We start from the raw sequence: 12,222 nt of genomic DNA, 5'->3' as shown, positions 1-12,222 counted from the left end.
TATGGCATAAAGTTCCTTTTCATTTGTTGCATAATTTTTTTCCGTTGAATTTAAAGTTTCAGAGATAAACGTAATGGGTTTCCCCTCCTGGCTTAAGACTCCACCTATCGCGCCATTTGAGGCGTCGGTTGCCAGTATAAATTTTTTATTAAAATCTGGTTGATTTAATTCTACTTGGTTAATAAGTAATTTCTAATTTTTCTTTAATTTCTCAAAGGCTAAAATCGCATCTTGTTCTAATCGAACCTCGATTTTTTTAGACATATGTTGAGACACATGACCATTTTCCCCTGATAAATGTTTGGTTAAGGGTTTTGCTATTGCTTAATTTTTAATAAATTTTTTAATTAATTTTTTTATTGGAACATTTGGTCCAACGTTTTCGCCAGCAATTCACGTTCACGTTTGGTTTTGTGGTCTACAGAAGGCATATCCTCCATTGTCGTCTTAAATAATCTGACGAAAGCGTTATACCGGGAAGAAGTCCTTGCGGCTCGATAATGAATCGTCCTTGAATCTGTATAGTATAGTAGGTGGCAATTTCTAAACTGGTGAGTATCATTGGTCCACATTCTGTTTAGTCACCGTAAGGCAAGGACCGCAATGGTTCTGATGGTTGATTTAACGAGAGTAATTTGACTTTGATCCCTGGTGCCTCCGAATCGACGATTTAGAGCAATAACTCGGCTCCAGCGCCACTAAAAATTTTCATAAAAAATTATCATTAAAATCGTTTCGGTCGTTTAGGAAGAGTTAAGCCACCAGAATAAGTCTTTTACCTACTGACACTCTTCGGCTTTTTTTTCCATACAAAAAACTTTCACGCATTCGTTATAGGGAGAAAATGCGCAACATCATCAGCGAAAAAAATTCTCAAAAATCAACGGTATCTTATAGCCATTAAAAACTAGGACTTTATGGTACTGAAATTGAGTGAACTATATTTGTCATTTGTCATCAAATAAATGAAAACACATTGTCAAATGGGATCAAAAACGGTATATCGATTGATTTAGATCAGGATAGGTCTTCAGTCGTGTACATGCGCTGCTGAACCAGCTATATGTCCGTCTTTGGCCCATGTCGACAAATTTTGACGTCAAAATATGATATAGTGAAAACCAGCCTTAAGTATAAAGTTTCATTTATTCATTCATTTATTGAACAGCTAACACTGATTTTTACACCATTTTGATAAAAAGTAAATGAGTATAGGTGACCATTAGGGCAAGGTGCAGGAATAGTACTTTCAGGGATGGTAGTCTGGAGTTCTAGCTTTAATTTAAGTCTACATAGAAGGTTCTATCACCTTTTGCTTAATTGCGGTAGAAACTCAAACTTCCCAAAATCAGTTATTCCTGTTCAACAAATGACTATAAGTGACCATCAAGCAAAGGTTCGGCAACTTGCAAGGATAGTATTCGAGATTTTTAGCTTTAATCAAAGCCTAAGTGAAGGTTCTACCACCCTTTGTATTTTTGCTAGAGCTTCTCAAATATGGAAAAAACGCGATTTTTTTACACTTTGACCACGTTTTTCTTAAAATCTGGAGCTGGTGGAGACTTTATGCTTACGGATTCGTAATCAGCACAAAAAAATTCGGCAAAAATAGCGTTAACATTTGCTGCATCGACTTTTTTCCATTTTTGTTGGCCTGTATAATAAGTATTGCTAAATAGCCAATACCCGCATATTTTCGCCGCCTTCAAACACATTTCGAACTGTAAAACAATGACTCGATTATATTCTACGCATATCTATAATTTCAAGCAAATCGGACCATAAATAAGACTTTTTCGAATTGATCGGTCCCTGGCCCACTTAAAGGAAAAAATGAATCCTATATGCTAATCTAGGCAAAAGGCTACCAACGAACCAAATGCATTTTTTTAGCGTAGCTCGACCCCTGCGTCACCTATCAGAAAAATTAAAATTTTGTGCACTCCTTGTTCTAAACACCTTTCCAAAACAAGCTCCCAATGAATTTCACAATTATCCGAAATTTTCCAAGCTTTCGTCGAAAGAAGTTAAAATTTTTCGCGTTCTTCCGAAATTTTCCGTGATTCCATTTAGAATTTTCTATTTTTCCATTCGAATGCCATTCCGAAGGAATTGCACTCAAAATTCCATACAAAAAGATTAATTTTGGATTTTTCCAATTTTCCGACTTTCGCGGAGGGTTTTTCCAAATTTTTTTTCTTAAAACCCTTCTCCTGGCAATTGCGAACAATTAAAAAAAATGTTAGCCAAATCAGCCCAACCGTTCTCAATTGATGAATTACTATACATTTTTCACACCATTTTTATATATATGTATAGATGTATAGATAAGGAGCAGCTGTTCGTAAACGGCGGTTTCCGACTGAGTTTCAGTTTTTTTGAAAAAGTATACATACATAGGTATCTTTTGCTGTCATAAATATATCGATGGTCCTCTACAATAACGACACAATTCAAAATTCAAAAAATAAAATCTCGTACTATTGTTAAGCCGCTCATGTCTTTAATCGTTGTCTTATACATGTATAATCTTTACTACTTACTTTAGTTAGGATCAGACATGGGTTAGCCAAGGATTAGAGACATGAGCCTCTTAACAGTAATAAGGGATTTAATTTTTTGAATTTTGAGTTGTGTCGTGATTGCAGAGAACCATCGATATGTGAACTCTTATATTTCGATAATGAAATAAATTCGAGCATAAATACGATTTTTAGTTACATATACATATTTAACTCAATTTCAGCGCCACCTGGCGGCAAATTTTTTTCGAAAGAATTATTTTTCCTTTTATCAATACATATTTTGAATCTGAGGATAATCGGACCATAAACACGATTTTTAGTAATAGCTCGACTCCAACCTGGCGGTTCTTTGTTTTGCAATGGTATTGTTTTTCCTATTGTCAATACATACCTCGAATATGAGACGAATCGATTTTTGGTTATAACTCGTCTCCAACGCCACCTGGCGGCTCTTATTTGCAATGGTATTGTTTTTCTTATCTATATACATATATAAAACATATAAAACAAAGTCGTGTTAGTTACACCATTTATAACTCAAGAACGGCTGGGCCGATTTTTATGATATCTGTTTTTTGAAATTGTCTACCTCCCGAATATCAGACTAACTATTAAAACAACCGCTAGGTGGCGCTGGAGTCGAGTTATTAGTAAAGCCCATATTTATGGTCCGATTCGCCTCATATTTGAGATAGGTATTGACAATAGGAAGAGCAATACCATTGCAAAAAAAAGACCCGCCAGGTGGCGTTGGAGTCGAGTTATTGCTAAAAATCGTGTTTATGGTCCGATTATCCTCAGATTCAAAATATGTATTAATAACTGGAAAAATAATTATTTGGAAAAAATTGCCGCCAGGTGGCGCTGAAATTGAATTACCTATGTATATGTAACTAAAAATCGTATTTATGCTCGCATTTATTTCATTATCGAAATATATGAATTCACATATCGATGGTCCTCTGCAATAACGACACAACTCAAAATTCAAAAAATTAAATCCCTTATTACTGTCAAGAGGCTCATGTCTCTAATCCTTGGCTAACCCATGTCTAATACTAACTAAAGTAAGTAGTAAAGATTATACATGAATAAGACAACGATTAAAGACATGAGCCACTTAACAGTATCGTTATTGTAGGGGACCATCGATATATTATGACAGGAAAACATACATATATGTATGTATACTTTTGCAAAAAAACAGAAATTCAGTCGGAAACCGCCGTTTACGAACAGCTCTTCCTTATCTATATATGTATATAAAAATGGTGTGAAATTGAGAACGGTGGGGCCGATTTGGCAAAAATTTTTTGTTAGTTGTTCGTAATTGCCAGGAGGAGGTTTTTACGAAAGAAAATTTTTGGAAAACCCTCCGGGAAGGTCGGAAAATTGGAAAAATCGAAAATTGATCTTTTTGTATGGAATTTTGTGTGCAATTCTTTCGGAATGGCATGCGAATGGAAAAATAGAAAATTCTATGTGGAAAACTCGGACAAATCCGGAAGAATGCGAGAAATTTGAATTTTTTCGACGAAAGCTTGGAAAGTCTCGGATAATTGTGAAATTCATTGGGAGCTTGAATCAATTGGGAACAATTTCCTCCTATGTTTCATAACCGATTCGAATGAGTGCTGCTTTTTTGGAAAGCTGTTTAGAAGAAGGAGGGCACAAAGTTTTAGTTTTTCCGATAGTGTCGCAGGGGTCGAGCTACGCTTAAAAAAATGCAGCTGGTTCGTTGGTAGCCTTTTGCCTAGATTAGCATATAGGATTCATTTTTTCCGTTAAGTGGGTCAGAAACCGAACTATTCTAATCTATTCTTATTTATGGTCCGATTTGCTTGAAATTTAGCACGTATGTAGCTTATTGGCTGGGTTAACACATAGGATATTTTTTCTGATAGGTGGACCAGATACCGATCAATTCCAAAAAATCTTATTTATGGTCCGATTTTCGGGAAATTCGGTACCCGTATTAAAGATATGCGTGGAATAGAATCGAGTCATTGTTTTACGGTTCGAAAGGTATTTGAAGGCACCGCAAACATGCGGTATTGGCTATTTAACAATACTTATTACACAGGCCAAGAAAAATGGAAAAAAATTTGATGCAGCAAATGTTAACGCTATTTTTGACAGATTTTTTTGTGCTGATTACGAATCCGTAAGCAAAAAGTTGCCTTCAGCTCCAGATCTTAAGAAAAACGAGGTCAAAGTGTCAAAAAATCGCATTTTTGTAATATTTGAGAAGCTCTAGTAAAGAAACAAAGGGTGGTAGAGCCTTCCACTTAGGTTTTGATTAAAGCAAGTTCCCGCACCTTTGCTTGATGGTCTTTTAAGGCTGGTTTCTCCAACTCAACTTAACTTAGTTTAGCCACTTTTTGGACTTATGTCAAAAGTTAACCTTCGTTTTACACAGCTTATTCTTGACTAAGTCCGGAAAATTGGCTTAACTAAGTTAAGTTGAGTTGGAGAAACCAGTTCTTATATTCATTTGTTGAACAGGAATATCTGATTTCGGGAAGTTTGAGTTCCTACCGCAATTAAGCAAAAGTTGATACAACCTTCTACGTAGGCTTAAATTAAAGCTAGAACTACAGACTACCATCCCCTGAAAGTACTATTCCTGCACCTTTCCCAAATGGTCACCTATACTCATTTACTTTTTATCGTCAAAAATTGTGTAAAAATCAGTATTAGCTGTTAAATGACTATAGGTGACCTTAGGGTCATAGTGCAGGAATGGTATTTACAGGGATTGAAGTCAGAAGTCCAAGCCTTAATTTAAGCCTAAGTGGAAGGTTCTGTCACCTTCTGTTTCATTGCTAGAGCTTCTCAAATATTGCAAAAACCGCGATTTTTTGACACTTTCACCACATTTTTCTCATTTTTTTTACCGTTGATTTGTGAGAATTTTTTTCGCTGATGATGTTGCGCATTTTCTCCGTATAACGAATGCGTGAGAGTTTTTGTATGGGAAAAAATGCTGAAGAGTGTCAGTATGTAAAAGACTTATTCTGGTGGCTTAACTCCTCCTAAACGACCGAAACGATTTTAGTGATAATTTTTAGTGGCGCTGGAGCTAAAAATCGTCGATTCGGAGGCACCAGGGATCAAAGTCAAATTACTCCCGTCTTTCGTAAAAACCTCCTTCTGGCAATTACGAACAACTAACAAAAAAATTTAGCCAAATCGGCCCCACCGTTCTCAATTGATGAATTACTATACATTTTTCACACCATTTTTATATACATATATAGATAAGGAAGAGCTGTTCGTAAACGACTGAATTTCTTTTTTTTTTGCAAAAGTATACATACATACATATGTATGTTTTCCTGTCATAAATATATCGATGGTCCCCTACAATAACGACACAGTTAAGTGGCTCATATCTTTAATCGTTGTCTTATTCATGTATAATCTTTACTACTTACTTTAGTTAATATTAGACATGGGTTAGCCAAGGATTAGAGACATGAGCCTCTTGACAGTAATAAGGGATTTAATTTTTTGAATTTTGAGTTGTGTCGTTATTGCAGAGGACCATCGATATGTGAATTCATATATTTCGATAATGAAATAAATGCGAGCATAAATACGATTTTTAGTTACATATACATAGGTAATTCAATTTCAGCGCCACCTGGCGGCAATTTTTTCGAAATAATTCTTTTTCCTGTTATCAATACATATTTTGAATTTGAGGATAATAGACCATAAACACGATTTTTAGCAATAACTCGACTCCAACGCCACCTGGTGGCTCTTCCTATTGTCAGTACCTATCTCAAATATGAGGCGAATCGGACCAAAAATATGGGCTTTACTAATAACTCGACTCCAGCGCCACCTAGCGGTTGTTTTAATAGTTAGTCTGATATTCGGGAGGTAGACAATTTCAAAAAACAGATATCATAAAAATCGGTCCAGCCGTTCTTGAGTTATAAATGGTGTAACTAACACGACTTTGTTTTATATATATAGATTATTGGGATTTACTAAAACTTCTCAAATTTACAAGGTTTTGAAGGTTTAGAAAATTTTGGAATTCCACTCAAGTTATTAAAAAGGGGAAACTTCAAGAAATTAAAAACTATCAAAACTCTNGAAGAGCTGTTCGTAAACGACTGAATTTCTTTTTTTTTTGCAAAAGTATACATACATACATATGTATGTTTTCCTGTCATAAATATATCGATGGTCCCCTACAATAACGACACAGTTAAGTGGCTCATATCTTTAATCGTTGTCTTATTCATGTATAATCTTTACTACTTACTTTAGTTAATATTAGACATGGGTTAGCCAAGGATTAGAGACATGAGCCTCTTGACAGTAATAAGGGATTTAATTTTTTGAATTTTGAGTTGTGTCGTTATTGCAGAGGACCATCGATATGTGAATTCATATATTTCGATAATGAAATAAATGCGAGCATAAATACGATTTTTAGTTACATATACATAGGTAATTCAATTTCAGCGCCACCTGGCGGCAATTTTTTCGAAATAATTCTTTTTCCTGTTATCAATACATATTTTGAATTTGAGGATAATAGACCATAAACACGATTTTTAGCAATAACTCGACTCCAACGCCACCTGGTGGCTCTTCCTATTGTCAGTACCTATCTCAAATATGAGGCGAATCGGACCAAAAATATGGGCTTTACTAATAACTCGACTCCAGCGCCACCTAGCGGTTGTTTTAATAGTTAGTCTGATATTCGGGAGGTAGACAATTTCAAAAAACAGATATCATAAAAATCGGTCCAGCCGTTCTTGAGTTATAAATGGTGTAACTAACACGACTTTGTTTTATATATATAGATTATTGGGATTTACTAAAACTTCTCAAATTTACAAGGTTTTGAAGGTTTAGAAAATTTTGGAATTCCACTCAAGTTATTAAAAAGGGGAAACTTCAAGAAATTAAAAACTATCAAAACTCTAAAAATTTTAAATTGCGGTGATTTTTAAGTTTATATACACGATATAGTGTCACTGTTTTCAATTTGTTTCGAAAGTATGTGCCAAAACTTAATATTGTTCATGAAGAACCAACACAATTATGGTTCACTAAAGAGCTAAAAAAAAATGGAAAAACAAGAAGTCACATTCTTTTAAACTGTATAAAAGAACGGGCTTACACAGTGATTACGTAAAGTACTCGGTTTTGCGGCATAGCTACTTTGCATTAAATAAGAAATGGTAAAATTCATATTTATGTAAAATTAAGAAGAATTTAATTAACAATCCTAAATCATTTTATGGTTTCGTCAAGTCAAACCGTAAAGTACATTGGTTTTCCGTCCGCTATGCATTATCGCAACACTGTGTCTAGCGACAGCCAACGCATTGCAAACATGTTTGCCCAGTTCTTAGGTCCAATTATTCGGTAGACTTCCCTATAAGTGGAGACTATCCGTACGAGCTTTGTCCAATCAACTCTGCTTATATTCGAGTAATGTCTTCCGATGAAGTTTTACACTATTTAAAAACCTTAAAAGCGTCATTTAGGCCTGGACCTGATCATATTCCGACCTGGTTAATTAAAAACTGAGCTGAGAACATCTGCGAGCCTTTAACAACTCTATTCAATTTGTCACTAAAACATGACGATCTAGAGCCCATACGCGTAAGTAATCCATTACGCCCATTTGTGTATTTAAAGTTGACATTATTGAAAAAGTTTTTATGAAAAAATAAAATTTTTTTAAAATGCTATAATCAAAAACAAATCAAAAAGAAAAATGTTTAGTTAATGTTTTTTTTTTGTTTTTTTATACGTTGCACATTAGTGTAAAAAATGTGCAATTAAAGCCCATAAAAATAAGGAAGAAACACATTTTTTTCATTAAGTTTCGTTAAAAGGTTTCCACGATACAGCACTTTAAAGAAAGGTATGTATGACGTTTGCCTAAAATTTAAGTCCCGCGTAAATAGGCAACCCTACGTCATATCGGCAACCTTCAATCTCTTCAACTGTCATCCAAATCCTTAGAGGTCGCACACAAAGGTGGCTGCGGTGACATGAAATGGAACTAAAAAAATTTCGTTTTAACGCTCCGACGCCTCGTTATAAAATGTGATAAGCCCAAAATACAATAGCGCTGTGGCAGTGGCAGTGACAGTTTTTAAAATCAGCTGTTACTGCTAATATTGGCAGTCCCTGCCGCCGCAAACACAATACGGCGTTGTCAGTGACTGCTTTTTTTGATATTCTCTATTTGTTTGTTCACATTTTTGTTGTTGCCTTTTACGCATTACAAGTCTATTCTGCACGTTACCGAAGATTTTGTAACCGGAAAATTGTATTACCAAGAAATGTTACCAGTTCTTGTCACCGCGATTCTAGGTACGTTGGTAATGCAGTTCAAATATTCAGCAATTCAGCTAATCTACTACCATTTTCGCAACAAGGGATTGTTTTCTTCTCCTTTCTCTGTCCTTCGTAAATGCAACCTTTTGTTGTCAAGCCGCGGCTGTCAATAATTATCTATCCTTGTATTAGTGAATCATGTGGTATACATTGATTTTTTTTTTTGCCACTGACATCCCTAATGCGAACTGATGTCAGAAAAAAAACAAGTTTTGAAACGCGGGTAACAAAATATTGCGGGACGACATGTAAGCATGCATAATAGTTAGATTTTCATCACATTTTTTAATAGAAATAAATCAACCACTATTGGGAATTAAAAGCAAAAATAACACGTACTCTGTTTGGGTATGGGTATTTGTTATTCTCAGTTTAATATACAAATAGTTGCGGGTGTTTACGGGAGTGTTTATTAGGAGGACGAGGAGTTTATGGAGTTTATTGTCTGCATTAAATAATATAAGTTAATAAGATACAATTTCATGTAATTTCACTTACTTATTTGCTAATTTTTCCCGTCAACCTACCTTTTCCACACCATTGCTCTTCATAATAAAAATGGTTGTTAAGAAGTAGCGTTACCTTTTTATATCTTACAAATATGTTAAACAGTTGCAGGGTGACTTACTTAACAAAGATTTCAAATTTCAGTTTGTTTTCAAAATAAATATCGTAAATGTCAAATCGGAGTCCGACAAAAATAAATACAAAATTGCTAATTGAACGCAAAAGGTATTAAACAAAGTGTGATTGAATTTGACGTTGCTCTCAGAAGAACCATCCTATAAAGTCAAATTGAAATTTTTTTTATGAATCTTGAATCGCTTGTTTATATTTTTTGGCATAATAGTACCTTAGAAGAGAGCCTACCTGAGTTGTCAATCACATCTTGTTTAATACACCTTGGTTGCACGTTCAACTGCTCAACATCCCCCCGCCTGTGAATTTGATCGGGATTTCAGATTCACCAAGTACATCTAGTACAGCAAGTTTGGAAGCAGGCCTTCGTAGGTAACCAGTTGATGTCTTTACTGTTGCGGATCATACTTGTCCGTCAGCTGCCGGAAATACCTCAGTCACGATTCCTCGTTTCCATTCACCACGACGTCGTTAATTTGAATAGGCTTTACGAACTGATGCTATCTAGTTCGGCGCGTAAGTTTTGGAAGGTACTCCAGGACCCATCTCTACCAAAAGGTTTGCTTAAGCTGTTGAAGAATGTGCCACTGCTTACGTTAGCATACATGTTCGTCCAGTGTTGGTGTTTGCACAAAGTTGGGACCACCAAGTAGAAAGTGGTTCGGTGTTAGAGGCTCGGAGCTGTCACTTTCTAGCGGTAGATGTGTTAAAGGACGCGAGTTGACCAGATTCTCAGCTTCGATAAGGAACGACATTAGCGTTTCCGCTTGTGGAGCCTTCTCTTTTAGCACAAAGGACAATACACGCTTCACGGAGCGAACCATTCGCTCCCATATTCCACCAGCTGATGGATTTGCAGGGGTTTTAAATACCCACTCCACACCACCAGTTAATGTTTTTTTTTGTTTTGTTATACGTTGCACATTTGTATAAAAAATGTACAATTAAAGCCCATAAAAATAAGGAAGAAACGCATTTTTTTCATTAAGTTTCGTTAAAAGGTTTCCACGGATACAGCACTTTAAAGAAAGGTATGTATGACGTTTTCCTAAAATTTAAGTTCCGCGTAAATAGGCAACCCTACGTCATATCGGCAACCTTCAGTCTCTTCAACTGTCATCCAAATCCTTAGAGGTCGCACACAAAGGTGGCTGCGGTGACATGAAATGGAACTAAAAAAATTTCGTTTTAACGCTCCGACGCCTCGTTATAAAATGTGATAAGCCCAAAATACAATAGCGCTGTGGCAGTGGCAGTGACAGTTTTTAAAATCAGCTGTTACTGCTAATATTGGCAGTCCCTGCCGCAGCAAACACAATACGGCGTTGTCAGTGACTGCTTTTTTTGATATTCCCTATTTGTTTGTTCACATTTTTGTTGTCGCCTTTTACGCCTTACAAGTCTATTCTGCACGTTACCGAAGATTTTGTAACCGGAAAATTGTATTACCAAGAAATGTTACCAGTTCTTGTCACCGCGATTCTAGGTACGTTGGTAATGCAGTTAAAATATTCAGCAATTCAGCTAGGAAGAATTCTACAAATCCTGGCATTGCATATTTCATGGGGCAATAATTTGTTACCAGTTTATGAGCTGGTAACAAAATTTATCGGTTACAAGAGTACACAGAATGCGAAAAGGGTTTAAAATTGACAGGAACTTTATTTACCGGTTACAAACTTTTTATTACCAGCGCAGAATAGACCTGTTAGTGACATAAACAGAAGTTGGCTGCGTTTCATTTATGTCAAATTCAACATGCCAAGTTTGCTGCGTGGCAGTGGCAGTGAATTTAGAATTTGGGCTAAACTGATCAGTGCTGCTAGCTGCCACTGCTGTATTGTTAGTCGCTTCATTGAGCACCATACTTTCTAAAAAACAGCTGATTTCGAAAAACTGCCACTGCCACTGCGTTATTGTATTTTGGGCTATATGCTCGCGAAGTAATTTTCCATCGAGCCTTTGCTATACGTACATGTGCATATATGAATGAACATACAGTTGTGTATTGGCGGGAGGAGTTTTAAAACGTAACTTTGTACATGTAAATGCTACATATTGTAAATATGTGAATAAGACAAAATGCAGATGGGAAAAGAACAGTAATGAGTAGAGCCTTTAAGTAAATACATATTTACAAATAATGTTATGCGATAATGTTTTCGGCGGCAACATTGAATAAAAAATATTAACTGTTGTTTTGCGAACATATTTGCAAGCGTATTTACCAGTGTTTTAGTGCTTATCTAAGAGCTTAAAACGGATTTTTTCTTGCTTATTTTCTTCGGCCCTGGTAATGACATATTTCGCTGTTATACCATGTTCGGACCGACATCGAAAACATGTTTTCGTTGCTATAACTGGTAGTCGACCTAAAATTTGTGTTTTCGTCCATGTAAAATCTGTCAAACGAAAACCAGTTTTCGCTGAAAACTACTTGAAAACTCACGTTCCACTCATTCCAATCAGTAACTTCACTAGCATTTTAGACACATTTATCGCAGTGGAAGTCATATTTTATCAACTTGAATACGCTAGCTGGGATTTATTGTCAATTGGCTGGCCAAATTAAAATATGAGCAAAAGAAAAAGGTTGCTAGTGATAAGAAAGTGAAGACAAAGATATTGATATCGTTTTTTCGTAGCAAAACTGTAAACGAAAATACTAGCAGCC

Source organism: Rhagoletis zephyria, unplaced genomic scaffold, assembly GCF_001687245.7.
Source record: "Rhagoletis zephyria isolate East Lansing unplaced genomic scaffold, Rhagoletis_zephyria_1.1 Rzeph_scaffold_01199, whole genome shotgun sequence".
Taxonomy (NCBI): domain Eukaryota; kingdom Metazoa; phylum Arthropoda; class Insecta; order Diptera; family Tephritidae; genus Rhagoletis; species Rhagoletis zephyria.
Note: the sequence above shows the minus strand (reverse complement) of the source record.